We start from the raw sequence: 19,716 nt of genomic DNA on the forward strand, positions 1-19,716 counted from the left end.
TTCAGTAACATATAGTAGTTTGGCAGCAAATGTACCTATTTTAAACACTATAGGTCAATCTTAGGCCCCACTCACGTGGCACAAGAGGGATCTTCCCAGCTAGGAATTCTCTTTGCATAGAACAGTGGTTAATTTTTCCATACCATGACCCTGTACAACAGAAAATAGCTTCAAGACCCCTATCTAGCCACAAAGAAAAGGAGGGTGGTGGTCAAAGATACTCCCCTCCCCAGACCTATTTGCAACCCCGTAGGTTAAGAACCCACACCACCCCCAGCACAGAGATAGTGTCGGGGCAGGAGGAAGAGTGGCCAGCTCTCACTCTATCCTTACAGGCACACTGATCCCTTGGGCTCAGAGCTAGCCAGATGAGCCCTGAGGCCCCTCCCCTTCAGATGGACCCAGCACATACCAGGCACAGCTGAGGACTAAGGTCTAGTCTCTTTTGTTTTTTGTTCCCTTCCTTCACTCCACATTGTTCCATGGTTATATGCTTGGCTAGCTCTTTTCTTAGGTCTCTTATGTAAAAAAATAAGTTATTCAAATCCTTCCTCTCACAAGCACCTTCATTTCCTCCTTCCACTCAGCTCAAGTTCCCTCCTCTCTCTTCCTTCTCAAATCCCTCCCCACACACGATTATTTCCCCAGTCTCCCCACTCTCTTACTAGCTTCTCTTTGCCTCCCCAGGGGAGATGAAAGGGACCTATTTCCCCCCTTACATGATTAGAAATGGGTGAATCATCTTAATCTCTCAGGTCTCTTCCTCCAGGGGGAGGCTGACTGGGGTGGGAACCTGTTTCTGCTCAATGGAGACTCTGCAATCTGCATGAAGAATTGTGCTGCTTCTGCTGTAACATACCCATGGTCTGCAAATGTCTAGTGCTTCCCCTCCTTCACAATCATTGTGACCTCTTAGTTCTTTCTCCAATCCCATCACTGAGAAGGGTTCACCAGAATCCCAGTCTTGATCTGTGCCTCACAGCTACTGCAGCCACTCAGTGGCTTCATTCCTACTTCCTCTAAACAGCTGTTCATGGGGATGGGTGGAGGCTGTCAAATTATAGTTCCAGCTAATTTTCAGGGACCCTGGAAGAAACTACTAAAGAACTGCAGTATCTGGCCCAGATCAGATCTGCCAACCAGCTTTCTGTATGAGGAAAGATCAAGCCTATTCCCCCACACTCAATAATGTAGCTCCTGCCCACCTACCCCTACCCTGGTGTAGGCTAAGCCCAGACCACATGCCTGGCTTAGCCTACACTGGGTGGGGGCTGTCTGGGCAGGAGCTACACTATGCCTGGCTGGAACATACTTAGAGTCCAGTTCCACAGACTGTATGTTCAATGGGCAAAGACTGTATCTTCCTCTCCACTTGGAAAGCACTGTACTTACCACAGTTTGGGTCACAGCCAGAATAGAAGTAATTAATAAACACAGCTGTCTCTGAACACAAACTGGGTTTCCCTGGTCAGAGTACGTAGGGATTTTTTTCCTCCCTGGGAAACAGGCTAACTAAACTGCTATGCATTCCCCTATCTCTACTAGTCTAGAGCATGTTTCTACAATGCTGTTAGAACAGGGTTAATGAAGAACCCTCACACACCTGCCAGGGGCAGACAGCAATACCCATCTTAAACTGTGTGGTTGCTAGCACAGTTACAACCATAATGTTATGAGAGCAAAAACAGGGGGTGCACTTAGCCTGTCCTTGGTGGTGTGCCCTGCTGGCATGTCTTTGCTCCATCCAAACACTTAGGCTTTCATTAATGAACAAGTTTCTAGCCCCTACAGTTATGCTGAAAAGATTCTGAATTTGAACTAACGCACTACTGTCTTCCAGAGTCTACACTGATACAAACAAAACCCTCTCTTAGGGTAGGGATCTGCCCAGACCCCCTGCTACATACTCAGGCAGCTAGCCCAAGCCACCACCCATGCTACCCACCTACCTTGCTATTTTTAACACAGTAGTTCCAGCAGACCTAATGTGGTCTGTCTATGCAAGTTGGGAATCACACCTCCCAGCTCAAATGTAGACATATCCTTAGGGTGTCAAATGCCCCCCTCTTCACTCAGTGGTGTATTATTGCTATACTGGATCACTAACTCGAGTCTACAAGAGAAAGTATCTTGTGTTTAAATAAAATGAGATAACACCGTCCCATAAATAGAAAAGTTATGTCTAATTGGACCTGTGTGGGATGACTGATCACAGAGATTTATCAGACAACCATATCAGTAGGTCACAAAGCTGCCAGAACAATAGTTGATTCTTTTTTATGTCTTCCTATTTATCAAATTCTTTTCCAAAGTTCTTTCATTGTTTTCCCATTCTGTGTTTTTTCCTCCTCCCCAGCTCTGGCTGGTATTTACAGAAGTTTTACTGCTCCTTTGTCTAACTTTCTTTATTCTGTATTTTGTTCCTGTCACTCCTAACAGCCTTTCCACTGAAAAGCCTTTTCTTTCATTTTGATATATTATATTAGTGAGATAGGCAGGAAAGGATAGACTGTTTGTGTGGGCCTGTAGGGGAGATATTCTCACAGACTAACCCAGGACAAAGGAGAAGGAAGTTGCAGGACAGAAGACAGAGGGAAATGGGGGAGGGACTTGATTTTTAATTGATTTAGGGGGGCTGATTTTGTTAACATTAATATTTCTGGTCATTGCTTTTTTATATGAAGGTATGGGAGAATGAGTAAAATATTGTACGGCACAAAGCCAGGCAAGATCAGGTATACCAGAGCAGATTCTGGGGTGAGGTTTGTCCATATAGAACACATATGGGGGGGGGGGGGAGGGGGGGAGGTGCATGTGCACACTTGAACCTCACCTTTGCACTACCTCACACTCCTGGTGCTGCCTCTCCGCTGGCTTTGGCCCCCCATGTGGAGCTAGACACCCTGAGCACCGTTCTAACTTAGCTACAGACAAAGTCAACAGGTCAAAACCACAGCCGAGGATTGTGTGGATTCATGCCCTCTTTCCTCTAGTCACACTTCCCCTCACCCCCCAATATACAGACAGCAGTGAGGGGGAGTGGCATAAAGGCCTCTAAACCACCAGAATATCACCTTACACTGGCCTGATCCTCTATGGGCCTGTTGAAATGGAAAGTAGTTGCACTGTGTAAGAAATCTGACCCTGAAATGACACTTTTCCCTGAACTAAGTCACACTCCTCCTCTCTTACTCCAGTGGCATGGACTGTCACTTAAACCTGGTCAGTAGAGCATCCAGCACAACAGGGTCCTAATCTAACTGAACCCTATGGGTGCTGCTATCAGAAAAAAGTGTAATTCTTCCCCTAGACAAGAATAAATGATCCTTAAAAATGATCCCAGTTATTAATTTGTCAAGTGGCTATCCCTGGTGCACAAGTCCCAGGAGTCTGAGAAAGGTAAGCACCTGGCACAACTTTCCACTGTTGTAGTGTGCTGCTATTTACAACAATGCAAAGAAAATGTGAAATGCAGATAGTGATACAGTCAGAGATGACAGTGAAGTACATTTTATGTACAGCCTGCCTCGTTAGGGTCAATAGACAGAATGGTTATATAGGCTTTCCTAGTAAGTTTTCGGATTGGCTCACAGTTGGAGGGCACCCTCTTTGCTCCCTACTAAAATGGAGTTCTGCTTTAAAAATCATTGGAAAGCACTGCTTTTAGTTATGTCTTTACAAATACATACACATAGAGACAAAGTGGAGATAGGCCCAAACTAGAAGATTCAGATCCCAGCTTCCCCATATATTTCCTTTGACCCAGGAGGTCCTGCAACATGACATTCTCTGACCTCCTTCCATCACCCATAACTACAGTTGCCTTCTTGTGGAAAAAGACTAGTGGTGGTGGTCTTCTCTGCCCTCTAGTGGGACATCAGACAGGCCATTGGTCCCCTGTAGAGGTGAGGAGGACCAAATCCTCCCTACACACACATACTGTATCTAGGAGCAATACACAGAATCATTCTATTGCCCCACCAGCTTTTTTAAATTACTGGTTAAGCAAGAACTCACAAAATACATCCACTCCCTCAGATAATATGACTCAAAATGGCTTCTACTAATCCTGACCACGTAGGGTAAACTCAGCCAGTAAGGAAACCAAAACCAATACAATCTGACCTGAGACCAGAGATAACCAAGCAACCCATCTTAAAATTAGAAAAATCAATGTGAATGGTGTCCATTTTTGCAGCAAAAAATGTTAATGCAAAAAATTTTGTTGAAAGATGTAATAAAACTGCTCCAATTTTGTGACCTCAAAAATAAATAAAGCTAATTTCAATTTAAAAATATTTTGCTCTGAATATTTTGCTCAGCTTTAGCTTACAGATGGGAAAAGCTACTTCAGAAGTATGAGAAAATTCCCTAATTTTCGTGAACAAATATATCACTAGAGTGGAGCACATAACATTTGCATTAGTTGACTCAAGTTCTTTTAAAAAATTTTAATATAAAAATGATTTCAATACTAATCAAATGTAAGAGTGAAATGTGATCTCTTTGCATATCGTAGATATAATAAATTCCCTGCTAGTTTATTGTCACCTAAAACTGCATGCTCCTTTTTTCAGAATATTTTCTTTACTTTGTTGCTGTTTGGAAAACAAGACCCTGATTCAAGAAAACGCTTAATACATGCTTAACTTTAAGCATGTGCATAAACTGAAGTCACTTTGACTTCAGTAGAACTTAAGCCCCTACTTACAAAATTAAGCACTTTCTTAAAGTTAAGCAGGGTGTTGTGCAGAGTAGGAATAAGGTATAAGGTTTGGCTCTTAAACCAAATGAAATCATTATTAAAATTCCCATTGATTAAAGCTCCAGTCCTGCAAAGATGTATGTATATGTTTAACTTTGCATACTGGGAGCTGACTCACTGAAGTCCATGGGTTGGAATCGTACAGGAAAAGTTCTTAACTAAAACCCTAATCTTGCAACTTTATTTGCTCAGGCAGATTGCTCTGCAGGCAGGATCAGCGCTTAACTGGGGACTAGGTTCCCACTCTAGCAGTCAAATCTACACACCTTATGCAGAACCCCAGTGAGATGATTGGGTCATATGGATTTGACTGTACACCTGCCTTAATGCAAATGTAGGACAAGGCCTACCTAACTGTACAGGGAAAACAAATGAGCTGTCAAATGTTCACAGACAAACTGAAGAGACAGAGGAATGGATTTCTTTTCTCTAATCTCTTTTAGTCATAGTAATCTTAGGTGTGCCTTTTAACAATGAGTGATTTTTGTCGACAATGTCCCTATAGTATAGAGAGATTCCACCCAGAATCAGAGATTTGCCATCCATAAATATATGGCTAGACAGACAAATTTTAAAAAACCTTAATTTTCTGAAGCATGGGATGTCAAAATCCTAACCTACGAGTCCCTTCTGTGCAACAAAGCTCTCCTTGTTAAAATTCTGCACAGGCATGTTTCCTCTCTTCTCTCTCAGGTACCATTCTTTCTATGTACACTACAATAACAACTGTTCCTTTACTCAGACTGAACACAATAACCAGATCTTTGTAGAGGATAATTAACAGCCAGCAGTGAGTCTTAGCATTTATTCAATGGACTATGAATGAGTTATGAAAATTCTTTTTACTGAAGAAATAATAGGATCTCATACTGTTCACATGTGTTTTGCTTCTCGTGTGATATTGTATTTATAGTTTTCATAATTTAAAATGAGAAATATGCACATAAATATGATTGTACATTTATATTGACATAATGATTGCTATATAGATTTGTCACCTTTTCTGTCACTAATGAAATCCCCAATACATTTGCGTCTGTTTCCGATTCATAGTGTCCACTCTGAGCTGCATATTGCTGTATTGGTCAATACTAATGGGACAGAGCCTCAACAGCTGTTTCAGGATATTTGATGTTTGGTCTTTGATTCTGCAATTGGATCTACGAGGCTTTCACAGATCTACCCGTAGGATTAGAGCCCTGGAGTCTTCAGAACCACAATAAATGTGGAAATTATATAGCCAACATCATGGTCACCATTAAAAAAATCCCAGTGGTTTTCACACAGTGGCCCATGCATTAGTGATGTTATTTCCTGTTCTAAGTATCGAGGAAGTGAGGTCCAATTGTTAAACATGGTAGCCTGAGATCCCAGAGACCTGAGTTCAATTCCATACTTAGCTATCACTGTCCTGTGGGACCTTGGGCAAGACATTTAGTCTTTCAACATCTCAAACTTCTCTACAGATACTGTGGTAATGGGGGCCATAAAAGAATCTTACATATATAGGAGAATGTTGTAGTATCTCAGTGTACAGCTACACAGCAATAAAAAATGCCCTGCAATAATGAGTCTCAGAGCCTGGGTCAACTCATTTGGGCTTGCAGGGCTAAAATTAGCAATGTAGATGCTCAGGCTGGAACCCAGGCTCCAAGGCCCTTGCCGAGCCTGAGCCCAAACATCCACACGTCTATTTTCAGCCCCACAACCCCAAATCAGTTGACCCAGGCTCTGAGATTTGTTGCCACAAGGTTGGGGTGGGGAGGACTTTTTGCTATGTAGATGTACACATAGAGATTACCCTGTAGTAATTGCTGCCAAGTGCTGATTTTGTTTAACATTGGCCACTATGGGTTGTGGCATTACATACACTATGATTCTATTTATGACAGGCTACCTGCCTGTCTGTGAGCCTCCATTTCCCGACATTGCTTCCTTCCTCACTCACCCGTTCCTGTAGAGCTTTAAACTTCTTCTCCCTTCATCCCCATTTCTCTGCTCAGGACCCATCCACCCTGTCTAGACACAGCTGCAGATTTCTCTAGCTCTCTCTCTCTGTGCCGTAGCAATGACAGCACAGGATGTCTGGATGTGACTATAAATAAAATGGAATTGTTCTGAAATATATTTCGTTCCTAAGCATTGAAAGATGTGCTTGTGCTTTTGGTTTCATTATAGAAAATTATCCTATTGCCCTTTCTACTGTTTATTGGCTACATATGTGTAAAAGAGAACAACTCACGGTCACAGGTTGGGACCATTTTACAGGGGATCCTAATGGGAAACCATGTCTTTTTGCTATGAAGCTGATAAGCCAGTTAGAGAGCAATTTGACATGAAAAGAAACACTACTCTCTTCCTGTTGAGACACTGATGACCATTAATAAAAATGTGAGAGAGGGAAAAACTTTCTGGATAAGTAAGAAAATACTAAGAAGAAATAAAACTTCTTCTCAGTATATCACCTCCTTCCCCCAACATCTCACCCATGTACTAAATCAGTATAGAAAGTCATAGGATCCGGCTTGAGGAAGTGCATGCTGTTATTGCACAACATAAAATCAACAGACCCTTCTTCCTGATTTTCCAATAAACCTTGGTACTCTGGTGAGACAGGCTATAGGAATACATGCATCTTGCAGATTTCCACAGAAAATGTATCTAGACGTAATGGTTTTTATGATAAAAATGCCTGTGTAGAAACCCTCATGAAGAGTTTGCATAAGACCTTGGAACTACACAAATTGCCAGAATCAAAGCCAAGTCAAAAAGGAGGGAGACACTGTTTCACTCAGTGTATTAGTGGGATCATCTCAACTGAGTGAGTAATTGCTACACAGAAAGAGACTTTCACAGACTGTGCTTATAAAAGCTTAAAGAATTCATTTGTGAAGAGAGAAGTGAGTGAGCCTACTGAGTATGAGCCCTCCTGACAAGGGATCAGGATAGTGCAAGCAACTCATGCTGTGACACGGGCCAATCCCACCTAGAACCAAGCTCCTATAGCAAGCAGGAAGACACTTTAAGACCATGTGAGATTACTTGAAGCATCACAGGAACCTGCCACTGGTAGAAAATGAGATAAATAACAGAATCCAGAAATGTCTGATCCCTGCAAATGCCTAGTCAGTGCTGGAATGCTGAAACAATATTGCTATTTTTGGGACAGTGCAATCAATGGGGCATGGCATTCACCTGAGTAATTAGGATGTATTGTGATGTGATTGATTACATCTAAGTTACATTTCTAAGTGGCTAGTGCTGTCTCTGCTGCTGTTTAATTTTATGTTATTTGCTAAAGCTCAGAAAGAGAACACACAAACAGGAAAAAGCCTTTGAATTGGTCTTGGAGTTGTGAAATACCTGGAAAAGCATCCTGGTTATTACTGACATGCAAATGAGCACACCATGAAAACCACCTTGTTTCAGGAGAACCGTGAACAGATGGCTTTTATACTAGTGCAGGTTTTACCCAGGCCAGGATGCATCCAAGGGTATGTTGTTAACCCCAACAAACGTAATGCTATTACTCAAGAGACTGAGCTTCATGGCAGTTCTATAGTTGTTTCCATATTATTAGATTGTTTTGAGCTTGCAGTGCAACTAAGCAGTATCAGTGGAGCAAGTCATTCTCAGGGAAAGATCTCTTTCAAAAGCAGTGATCTTAACAGAGGATGGGGAATAAAACCATGCCATTAATAACAGAGTGACATTCAAGCTCCTTGGAAGTTGTCCTGCAGTACAGGCAGGCAAAGTTCACTGCAGCAGAGAGTCCAATAGTCTGCTGCAGCACAGCAACACTTAAAGGGGACCTACAAAGGAAGTAAAGTTGAGCTTGTGGCCATTTTTGCCTCTTTATGATCTTTAAAAGAGGCCTAACATTTGTCTTTTAAAAATAGTGGTGGTAGGTGGGAGGGTTCTGCTTGTATTTTACGTTTGAAATTTGTGTCCTGTCTAGCCTAGAAGGATTATTATTATTACTATTTATTATTTGTATTATAATCTAGCATCTATTTGTGTAGCATCTAGGAGCCCCAATCATGGACCAAGACCCCATTTGTTTAGGAGCTGTATAACCACAGACTCTTGATGCTGGACAACTAGTGAAATAATGGTATGGTACAAGTCCAGGGAGTGAAAGTTGAGCAGGGAAGGTATGTTTAGTCTGACTGTGTAAAATCCTCTGTTTCTTGTTAACATCTATTTAAATTCAACTGCCATTTTGGAGAAAAAGACATCTTTGTTAAAGTTCAACAACACTGCTCCCTCAACTAAGCCTGTTGACCTGAATTTATGGGCTAGTTTATTACGGCTCACCAATGATCTGACCAGAAGATAGTTAGGTTCTTGTCCCAATTCAGGCTACAGGGTTTGAGAACACAGAGAGTTCAACATCGTGAGAGGATTCTCAGGTTGTGTGTTAAGGACAGTTGTACTGAGAACAATACCAAATAGTTAAGATCTTTATTAAAATGAATGAAAGAATAATCAAAGATATAAAACACAGAGTCACAAAGAAGTAATACAATTTTATGGCCCCTTGTGGTAAATTGCTATTCTAAAAGACTACTTAAACTAGTATACTCACACCCTTCCTTTTTTCAGAGTAACAGCCGTGTTAGTCTGTATTCGCAAAAAGAAAAGGAGTACTTGTGGCACCTTAGAGACTAACCAATTTATTTGAGCATGAGCTTTCGTGAGCTACAGCTCACTTCATCGGATGCATACTGTGGAAACTGCAGAAGACATTACATACACAGAGACTGTGTATATAATGTCTTCTGCAGTTTCTACAGTATGCATCCGATGAAGTGAGCTGTAGCTCACAAAAGCTCACACCCTTCCTTGAAGACCTGGTAGTGGGAGACAGAGGACCAGCCTTGTCTCTGGCATGCCCAATGAATTTGATGGTCCAGGCTTCCCAGGTTGGTAGGGATCAGGTTCGAGTGTTGAGTAGCTAAGCTATATTGCAAAGCTGAGCCGATAGCTTGATAGAAGATAGGAAAGAGCGACCACCCTGCATGGTTGTTTGCCCTCTTATAGGGTCATGGTACTGCCTTAATCAAAGCCAAACCTACCATGCCCAAATCTTATGTCCTCACCCAGATAAATCTCTGGGTAGACTTACTCTATAGGTTAATATATTATGACATATATTATATGTATTAATATCAATTATCTCATCCCCAAAACCGTTACCCTTGACCTAACTTACAACTTCCATGTTCTGTGGAGTACCCTGCGGTTACCAGTCTGTTCCAGACCTATGGTAACCATATTTGGTTCTTTGTTCGGTTTCAGCTTCCCAGTCAAAAGGGGTAACCAGTAGGCCATTTATATACATCAAAGATTACAAACACTCATACTAACTTACTCTAGCTAATCATACAGGATAAAGATCTGTAGATTCCTTGCATTACAGCAAGCAACTATTATAAATAATTATTGTGAATAACATATACTGGAATTCAGCATAAACAAAACCCAAGGAAATAATATAATCAAACCAATGAAGAAAACACATTATGTAATATAGCAAGCTAACAAAGTGTCCTTATGGGTTACAGCCTCAGTGCTAACAACATTCATCCTCAGACCCTACAACGTTCTTTCGGAAAAGCAGGGAACACCAAAGCTGATACTCCTGATATTTCTAAGATTTAAAAAAAACAAGCAGGAAAAAAACCTCTGTTTTAAATAGTCTTCCTTGTTCTCTTTATCCATCATAAAAATAAAAAAGGCCTACCTAAGCCCAATTTTTAAAAAATCCTTTGCAAGTCCCCTTAAAACAGCCAGGTGATCAGATAGCAGAGGTCTGTTCCAGTCCTCTTCGTGCCTGTTCAAGTAGTTGTCTACACATTTCCAGACGTGCAACATGAGTATTTAACAAATTAATTCTACGGTGTGACATAAATATGTTTGTATCCTTTTTGAACCAGTAATTTATAGGGACATGGCAGATATTGCACCTGTTATTTTACAACTGTTATTTTAATTATTGCCGTCCTTCATTTCTTTCTGGATAGGTGCAGGAAGCATACTAGGTGAGGGAGGATTGTCTGTAGCTCAGGCAAACTCAGTAGACACCGATGGCATTGCACAGAATGGTTCTGTGACTATGAAAAAGAAAAACACAGTTCCTGACCCCAATTAATTCTAACTCATTTTGTTCATGTTCTACAAAATGTTAATGTTAATTACAAAATGGTCAAGCATTCTTGGTGTGATTCGTCATAAAGCTCACCTGGCTTGGTAATTAACATTCCTTACCACAGAGTTTGGAACACCTTTTTATACACAGTAGCTTCATCACAGCTACAAATGAAAACATGGCTTAATATACAAAACACATCAAAATAAGTCAATGGCTTAATAACCACTATTAAGGATTTTCTAAATCCATTTAATAACTCTAAATTATACTGAAATTCTATTGTCTCAGCCAATCAGCATACAGGGATGTTATACAATTACTGACCCATAACAATACACTTATTTCTCAGTTTTGCAAATCTCTGCATGCTGATTGGCTTAGGGTTTTGTTTTTGTATAGTTATTTTGTATCAATAACTACGTTGTGTGTAAATCTCTGTATGCTGGCTAAGGGCCATCAGCCAGCCATAACCAGGGATTTGCATATGTACTGTACAAAATTCATTACTTTCAGTAACATGTGTGCTTAAGTAAATCTCTCCACCCATATATAACAGACACCACTTTACTCCATCCTTTGAATACACTACCCTGGATCATCCCCTCAAGATCTGTATAGGGAGAGAGGCTTTCCTCCTGGGCACTATCTCCTATCTCTTCCAGAGCCCTCAGGGACTTCTCTGCTGATCCAGCATCACTGCTAATGGGGATAGTGCAGGGTCATAGGACATACATACCATCTAGCGGCACAGATACCTCTTGGAGAAGATAATACAGCCCCAGGCGGTCTTCTTTTAACCATGTAGCTTTCCCCCATCACCTGAACCAGCCTTGCAAACAGGGAACACTGGAGGCCAGAGCTAGTGCAGATTAGGCTGTGGAGCCTTCAGATTTTACTTTCCATGGGAAGGGGTAACCAACTCCCACCCCTCAAAGGGGACAATGAGGGATGTCCACCAGGGGAGGCTAACAGAACTTTTCCTCCCTCAGAACCACCTCCTGTGGGTGGGGTGGGGATGATCTGGACCAATTAAACTAATAACTAGAATTACTCTTGGGGAGTGTCTACAAGAGGCCTAAACTTATATGTCACACCATAACCAACACCAGCAGTAGCTCCAGCCTAGCCAGCTCCAGAGGCTGAAGGGAGCGCTAGCATAGCCAAGGCATTGGTGATATTAGGGTTTTATTATCTATTGCAAGGTTAGATGACACAAATGGGTAAAATGCCAGCACCCACTAGAGCCTCGTGTGTACTAGTGCTCTCACCATTTCTCCCTTCAGTGGTATCGATGCTGACAAAATTTAGAGAGAAAAGGTCTATGGCAGAGATAGAAAGGAAGGAACTCACAATATTTAAATATATTTACTCTTAGCTATAATTAGCATTAATTTATTAGCACATTAATTATACTTTAACAATTAAAAATCAGACAGACTAGGGAACTTTACAGCTTACTAGCGAGCACACAGAAGTTAGAAATGGAAAAGACGTACTAGAGCATCTTCCTGCAGATGTAGAATTATTTGCTTCTGTATATTTTCTGCAGTATGATTCTAAAAGTTCCAAGCCGTGAGGCTTTCTCCTCTTGCCTAGGGAGAGGTATTCTGCAGCCTAGCACATTTCATGGGTCAGGAAGATTTTGTGATATTCAGCCAATTTTTTTCCTTTCTAATCTCATCTTGCTACCCTGTTGAAGCATCCATATTGCATACTAAAGGAATCATCTCTCTCCTTCCTATTTATACCCTTCAAATAGCTGTAGGCTCATTGCCCATTTTTTAAGGTATTTAGGTGTTGTGCTACTCAGCATTGCAAGGCCTAAGTTACTTAGGGAATGTTGACACTTTGAGGGGGAGGTGTAAACTCTGGCTCTCGAAGACATAAAAATAGAGTGTAGCTGTGGTGGTGTGAGGGGTTAGCAGCCCTGAGTACCCATCCAAGACGCCAGGCTACATTTCTATTTTTGGCATGGCACAGTCAGAGCTAGCATGGGTAAATCTCCTAAAACTAGCAATTACCTCTCTAGCTCAAAGTGTAGAGGTACCCTTAAACAGCAAAGTCCCAGGGGACTTAGGTGCTTAAGTACCTCAGTCACTTTTGAAAAATGTGACTTAGCTGGGTAAATCACTTAGGCCTTGCAACGCTGAATGGAGCAACACATAAGTACCTTTATAAATCTGGGTCATGCTTGCTTAGCCAAGCTATGCATATTTACCTGTTTTAATCTTTCCTTGTAAATAACTCATTCCTGCTCCTAATCATTTTGCTTGATCTCCGCTGTACTCCTTCAGTTTGTCAATACTGTATCTCACTAGTAATGTAGTACATTGAACTGAAGGAAATATTCTGGGTACAGTTGCACCAGAGTCTCCTGTTTCATGATGTGATGTATTAAAGCCCTAGCACACTTACAAACTTATGTCTAATTTGTTGTCCACTATCACCTCTAGGTCTTTTTCAGCACTGATGCGTCCCAGGTCTCAATCTCTTATTAACTATCTGCATTCTGGATTATTTTTGCCGGGCATTGCTTGTATTTTTCCAAGTGAAAATTGATATCTCATTGATATTGTCTGCCCATCTTTCTAACATCTCTCAGTCCATTTGCATTATTTCTCTACTTTCACTAATGTTCATAACTTGTCTCAGGTTAGTATCATCTGTGAATTTGTTAATGTGCTCCATCTCACAGATCATTAATGACAGTGTTAAATAAAACTCATCTGAAATCTGACCCCGTGGGTAATCCACTATATACCTCCCTTCATCGCCATCCATTGTGGTTTATTATTACACTTTGTTGTAACCATTTTTTCACTCCACCTGACAGGGAAGGGGAATAAAGTTTTGTTGTACTGGTGTAAAGAATTAATAACAGTCCATAAATTGATTTTGGCTTTTATTTGTAAAATTAAAATTGTCCTGTGACAAACCTTTAAAGGGCATACATAATTTTCTGTTTTATTTTTCTGTTAGTCTCTGACACCTCATGACATTTGATATTTTCATAGCTGAAATTTCTCAAAGTTGTCAGCAGCGTACACTGGAGCCTAATTGCAGTGGCAGTAACTGCTCGTTTATTCAATTTATTTTTCAGAAAATAGGCAGCTGAGATCTAACTGTACATTGTTATAGTTTTTCATAAGACTGTCACACTAGCCATTTAAAAAGCTTCCAAAAAGCATACAGCTATTCTAGGCTCATGTTCGCTTTCCAGGCGACTATTTAATTGCGTTTTAGCTATTAATATTTGTCAACTGTTCAGCACAGGAGATGGCAATACTATACCATAATGTTGCCTAAAGTAATAGATGCCTTTTTTCTGTATTCTATTCCAATGGCTAGAACTGATTAAAACGCATACTTCTTAATTCCCTAGTGTCTGATAACATGATTTTTCTGTTTTTGTGTTTGCAAAGCAGCAAACATAGTTAAGATTTTGTGTATCCCTGTAGGCTATAAGTTAGCGTAGAAAACTCTCAGTAGAGTGTAAAGGCCAACCTCATGTCAAGAGTCAGTGCAGAGAAAGGGGACACTAGTTCCAATTGCCTTTTCCTACACATGCCCCATAGTCAAGCAGTGATGCTACCATTCCAGCTGCTTTGTTACCCAGCTTTTGATTTAGGCTGAAAATAAACAAACATTTTAAAAGCTGTAACTAAGGTTAGTCTGCTTGGGGCTGGTCTAAACAACATGGTGGTAGAAATGCCAGTGCTAGCACCGGTGGATGTGAAACAGTGCTTAGACCAACAGAATGATAACCACTGAAAATAATCCGCCACGCTGAAAGTTCCTGGCGGAGTTGCACAGATGTGAATTAGAGCTCCTGTTTTTGCCAGTGCTGTCCGGGCTTTAGGCACAGAGTAGGTATCAGGCTATAGTAAGTAAGGCTGGCAGCTCTGGAAATGTTTCTGCCAGCCCAGAAGTATGGGTCTTCTATTGCTTATTATTACGGTCACAGCACTCAGAACTGTAGTAGGCACCTTATATTTGTCAATAGGCAACAGTTCACCACAGACTTGCAGGAGCATGAAGTTACAGGAGGGAACTAATTCTGTTCTCCCTTATGGCTGGGGAATCTGAGCTCCTACCTCTTTCAAAGAAGGTTAAATCAGCACAACTAAAGAAGGTACAATCTCTAGTGACTTTGCTGCCAAAGAGGATGAGACGCATTGTTATATAGTTTATTATTTATTTGCTATTGCTTGGGGCACTGTCTTAAAATGGTGAAAGTGAATACATCTTTCTTTATTCTTGTGTTTGAATGGAGCTGAAATTGGGTTGTGGTTTTACATTTAACAAAACAACTTCAACTCCTCCAGTGTCTGCTGTGCTTAAAGATCTGGGCTGATCTACATATTAGCAAAGCTCTGGGGATATTGTTTTACTGAGCTGTAGCAGCTGAATCAGTAGAGGGAGCACAAAGCTACAGAGTGGTTGGTTTGGGGTATGTTTGTTTATTTTTGTATAATGAATCCAAAACACTTCCCCTCATCACATAACAACAATTTGAAGATGGGGGTCAAATCTTGGTCTTAAAAACCATTGACCAGTCCCCTTAAAAGCTTTCAGTTTAAAACAAAACACAGAACTGGCACCTTGCCATGGGACTCTGCAGCTTTTAACTGACCCCACATGTAAAGTCAACCTGGAGAGAACTGTAAATACTTTAATCCAGCCCTTCAGCCCCCTAGAGGCATGTTTTTCCTGTGAACTGTGGAGCCAAAGTTCTGCTAAAGAAAGCTTTAAATCTGGAACATTAAATACCCTCCCATGTAGTTTGAGAATAAATGTGTTTATTCACTGGGACATAATGAACAGTAAACCAAATGAATAAACTATGGGCAAAATGGGCTTTGTGTTCCATGCCTGAGAATACAAACTTCTAAAGTAGTTTTTAGTTTAAAAGAATTGATAGGCATGAGCTGCAAGGTTCTGCTTGGATCTTCGCTTCCTCACAGTTTGTGGGGTGTTTGGATCAGAATCTTGGGCTTCTCTCCCCCAACTCTGGGAAAAGTGCTGTTTAGTATTTCAGATGCTGGGGAGAGGTACATTCAGCACATTTCACATTCAAAAAGCTATTTTAAACAAATATTTGCTCTTGGGTTGATGAGGTTTAATAGGAACTGTATTGATACTTTACATAAAGTTCTTTAAATTTAAAAAATATTGACGTAGATACTGAGGGGGAGGTGTCATTTTTAAAATAAATATCAGACATTTGTTATCAGTAAAGATAGTTCAGATGAGTCCAGTAGGAAAAAGCATTGATCTTAATTAACTCTCTACAACATATTGGGAATAAATCCCTTCTGTGCCACACAGATCTCCTTGTTAACATTCCGTAACCATAAAACCGTACTAGGCTGCTTTCTAATGCTGTGGAATGCAGCCGTTCTTGGATGCACTGGAGTTTACCTAGTGCTTTGAGACCAGCTTCCCACTTACACTAAACTGTGTTTCAGATGAAATCTGGACTAGATTGCATCAAGTTCTATTTCCTCTACTAACCTCTTCATTATGTGCATTTTTCTTTCCCACAAAATCCTAAAGGAAAAAAGCATGCATAAAAGCATTTGCATTTTAAATATGCTGTTAAACACTTCAAAAATGGAAGACTTTGAGATTACAGCCCTTTTCAATTCTTACTGCATCGCGAAAAAATAAAAAATAGTCAATGTATTAATTAGACAGTGATACAGGATGCTGTCTCTTCTTCCTGTCGTGTAAAACACCAAAACATACTTGTTATCAAAGGTGGCTTTAGGACCAGTGAAAACCTACCCAGTACTGCTCCCCCTCCATGTATTGCAGAGGGGCTGATTACTTTGATTTATTGACTATTAATGTATGAGTGTTGAAGTATTTTGCAGTGCAGTAAATTTAACTTCTGGAGAAAATACAATATAGATTCAATCTGGAATAAAGAGAAAAAAAACATACAAAGGACATATTTAGTTAAAACAAACTTTGATGTTTTTGATTCAGGAAATAACATGGTTCCTTAAGCTTCAATTCTGTGAAATGTTAAGTGAAAGACTGTTTCCAGCAGAGTGCCCTCATAAAATCTTGAGATTTTGCTAAATTTAAAAATTTCAGTGTTCAGTTAATTCTCTGATTAAGAATTCTAGATAGGTGGGTAGTTGAGGGTAAACAGCAGGAATCTTTGTCCTCCTTTGAATGCTTTTGCTTAGTACTGAAGTTTTAAAAACTAGAAGGAGATGGAGAAGAAAAGACTGATTTTTTTTAATGTATGTTATGTCATAAACTAGAACCAGCCCTCCAGATTTTTGCTTGTCAGCTTTGCATTCACTAAACAGAAGTTTTCCTTAAAGATAATTTAACATGATTACAGGCCTCCATTTACAATTGAAGTTTTCTCACCCCTCACTCAAAGAGTAACTTGCATGAAGAAAAAAAATGGCTTTTCTTCCTTTTTGTTCTTTATTATGTATAAAGAAAGCCCAGAAGATTTTAAATCCATTGTTACCTGCTTGTCTTTTGTTTTCTTGGTGTACCTTGGCATGTTAAGTCTTCTCTCTCCTGTTTTGCTACAGGACTTCTTGGATGAACTCCTAATGGAAAGGACAAGGGAAACGGAATGAATCCTTAACAAAAAGAGCTTTTGACCTAAGTGTATTTGTGACACAGGTGTTCGCAAACACAAAGACAACATTTTTTTGAACAGTCTGAATAAAAATCACAAATAATGAGGTTCACTTTCTTGGCATCTATGATTTCTACCAATTCTCCAGTCATCCACAGAGTCTGACAGAGTAGACAAGGCTTACATTTCTATTGTTTAAAATATGCAGAATGTAAACAAAAAATAAAACAATCCTCTCCCCCCCACAAACACACACACACACTCCTTTCTTTATATATCATAGAGAAGAAAAAAAATAGGGCATACATTTAGTTTTTCTTTCAACACTTGTGAGGATAATTAGTACGTACGTCGCACTTCTAATACGTAGATCTCAAAGCGCTTTACAAAGATGGCTAAAGGTAATCTGAGTTAATATCTTTGATGGATAAAACAGAAAACTTTTCCCTACACCAGTGAAGATCTGAGTCTTTCACCTCCCCAAATTGGATATCTACAAAAATCTAAAACTGTACAAAATACCACACTGGAGTAAAGCGGACTGTACTGAGGAGAATTCCAATATACTGCAGATAGTAAAAATTGTCTAACCCCCTGAAGTTTGCTACGCTTGTCTAAAGTACTGTATACTTGATAAGTAAAACCTCCTGCCCCAGAAATCCAAGGGAGGGTGAAAGAACTCACTTGAAGATTTGTCTCTTTGAAAAAGACCTGAGGAAAGAAAAAAGGTCTGTTCCAGGGCTTGTAGAATAAGTGTATTTAGATACTCCTCCTTAAGAAAGGACCCAGATACAAGCAAGGTTTGTGCCATAGTTTAAATCCAGGTTCCCAGAAAAACTTGCTTACAGAAAGATCAGAAGATCTGAGGATCATTACTGTAGAGAATTTTGAGAAATTATTTCCTAATACACAGTTGAAGATAGAACTAGTTGTGGTCTTTCTTTGGCTTGAACCTCTACAGAATTTAATGCTGACAAATCAAAAGGGGATATATCCAGAATTTGTTACCCTTGTAAAAGTGGGAAATCTGTATCATCTTAATCAAAGGATATGCCACCCTGAGCTGGATCTGTGTCTTGTCCCTTGGCCTCAAGTGACTTCTGTGTGCTAAAGGTTAAGGGTTTGTTAAAGAATATCGGTTTTGATTAAGTGTCACATATGGTGTAAAACATCCTCTTTATCATTGTAAGTGAAGGTTGGGGGCCAGACAGTGCCTTTTACTGAGCTTAATATAAATTAGGTGTCTTAGGTAATGGGTGGTTTTCAGACAGGATTGATCTTTCTATGGTCCAGTGAATGTAGGTATGCTTGGTAAGATGTCACAAAAGCAAGTTTCCTGGCACCTATACTAATAAGCTGGTTACCCCTTTTGGAGTACGACTTGAAAAATATAACACAGGAATCCTCCCCCTTTCTAACTTTTTCATTTTCTTGATGTAATGGGCAAAGGTCTATGTATCCTTTACTCCTTTGGTATTTCAGTAGTTGCATTTGCAGTATCACTCAGTGAATCTTAAGCCACTCATCTTTTTAGTCACTTACAGTTCCCTAAACTTGCATGAACTTAAAGATGAAACCATTATGAAGTAGTCTAGGTTACTTACTATTTTTATCAACATACAGCCTTTTTTTAAAAAAAATTCTCAAATACCCCACCACCACCACCACCAAATGATTTCTATTCCCCATTAAATCCTCTATAGAAACTGAGATTGCACAGAGACCTGCAGAGTGGTGTAGGGATGCTAAACCATAACTTTCCCTGCCTCAGAAATAAGAGCTAACATGCATTTAGAAAGCCATCAAATGTATCTAGTTTCCTCTTTATGAAACAGAATTCCTCCCAGCTCTGTGCATAGCATGACCAAAAGCACAAACCAGTGTGTGTGGACAAGAGCCTCCAGTTCAGAGACTTGAACCATAGACCCCTGGAAAAGAGGGTATGTACAGAAGAGACCATTGCTGACAGACCTTTTCAGAAGTGTGTCCCTGAATTTATCAAGATGTGGAAGCAAAAAGACACACAATGAGCTCAAGAGTTCTAAGCTTGGTCTATGAACAATATCCAGAAACCTAAACATGTCTTTCTGGCAATATCCAAAATCTATTATGAATTTAATGACACAGTTTTAGTTTTTCACTACCTTGTGGCATCCTCACAGATCTTACTTGTAGACAGTGAGTGCC

The 19,716-nt window shown here is 40.1% G+C and overlaps 1 long non-coding RNA gene across 1 annotated transcript; it reads left to right on the plus strand.

Annotated features, from left to right (window-relative positions):
• The first annotated feature begins 1,324 nt into the window (after window positions 1-1,324).
• LOC122462411 lies at window positions 1,325-17,639 on the plus strand. The gene is made up of 2 exons (XR_006284939.1): window positions 1,325-8,919; window positions 17,480-17,639. It is a non-coding gene; the product is annotated as an uncharacterized LOC122462411 (long non-coding RNA).
• The last annotated feature ends 2,077 nt before the right edge of the window (window positions 17,640-19,716 follow it).

The sequence above is a fragment of the Chelonia mydas genome, chromosome 11 (assembly GCF_015237465.2).
Source record: "Chelonia mydas isolate rCheMyd1 chromosome 11, rCheMyd1.pri.v2, whole genome shotgun sequence".
Taxonomy (NCBI): Eukaryota; Metazoa; Chordata; order Testudines; family Cheloniidae; genus Chelonia; species Chelonia mydas.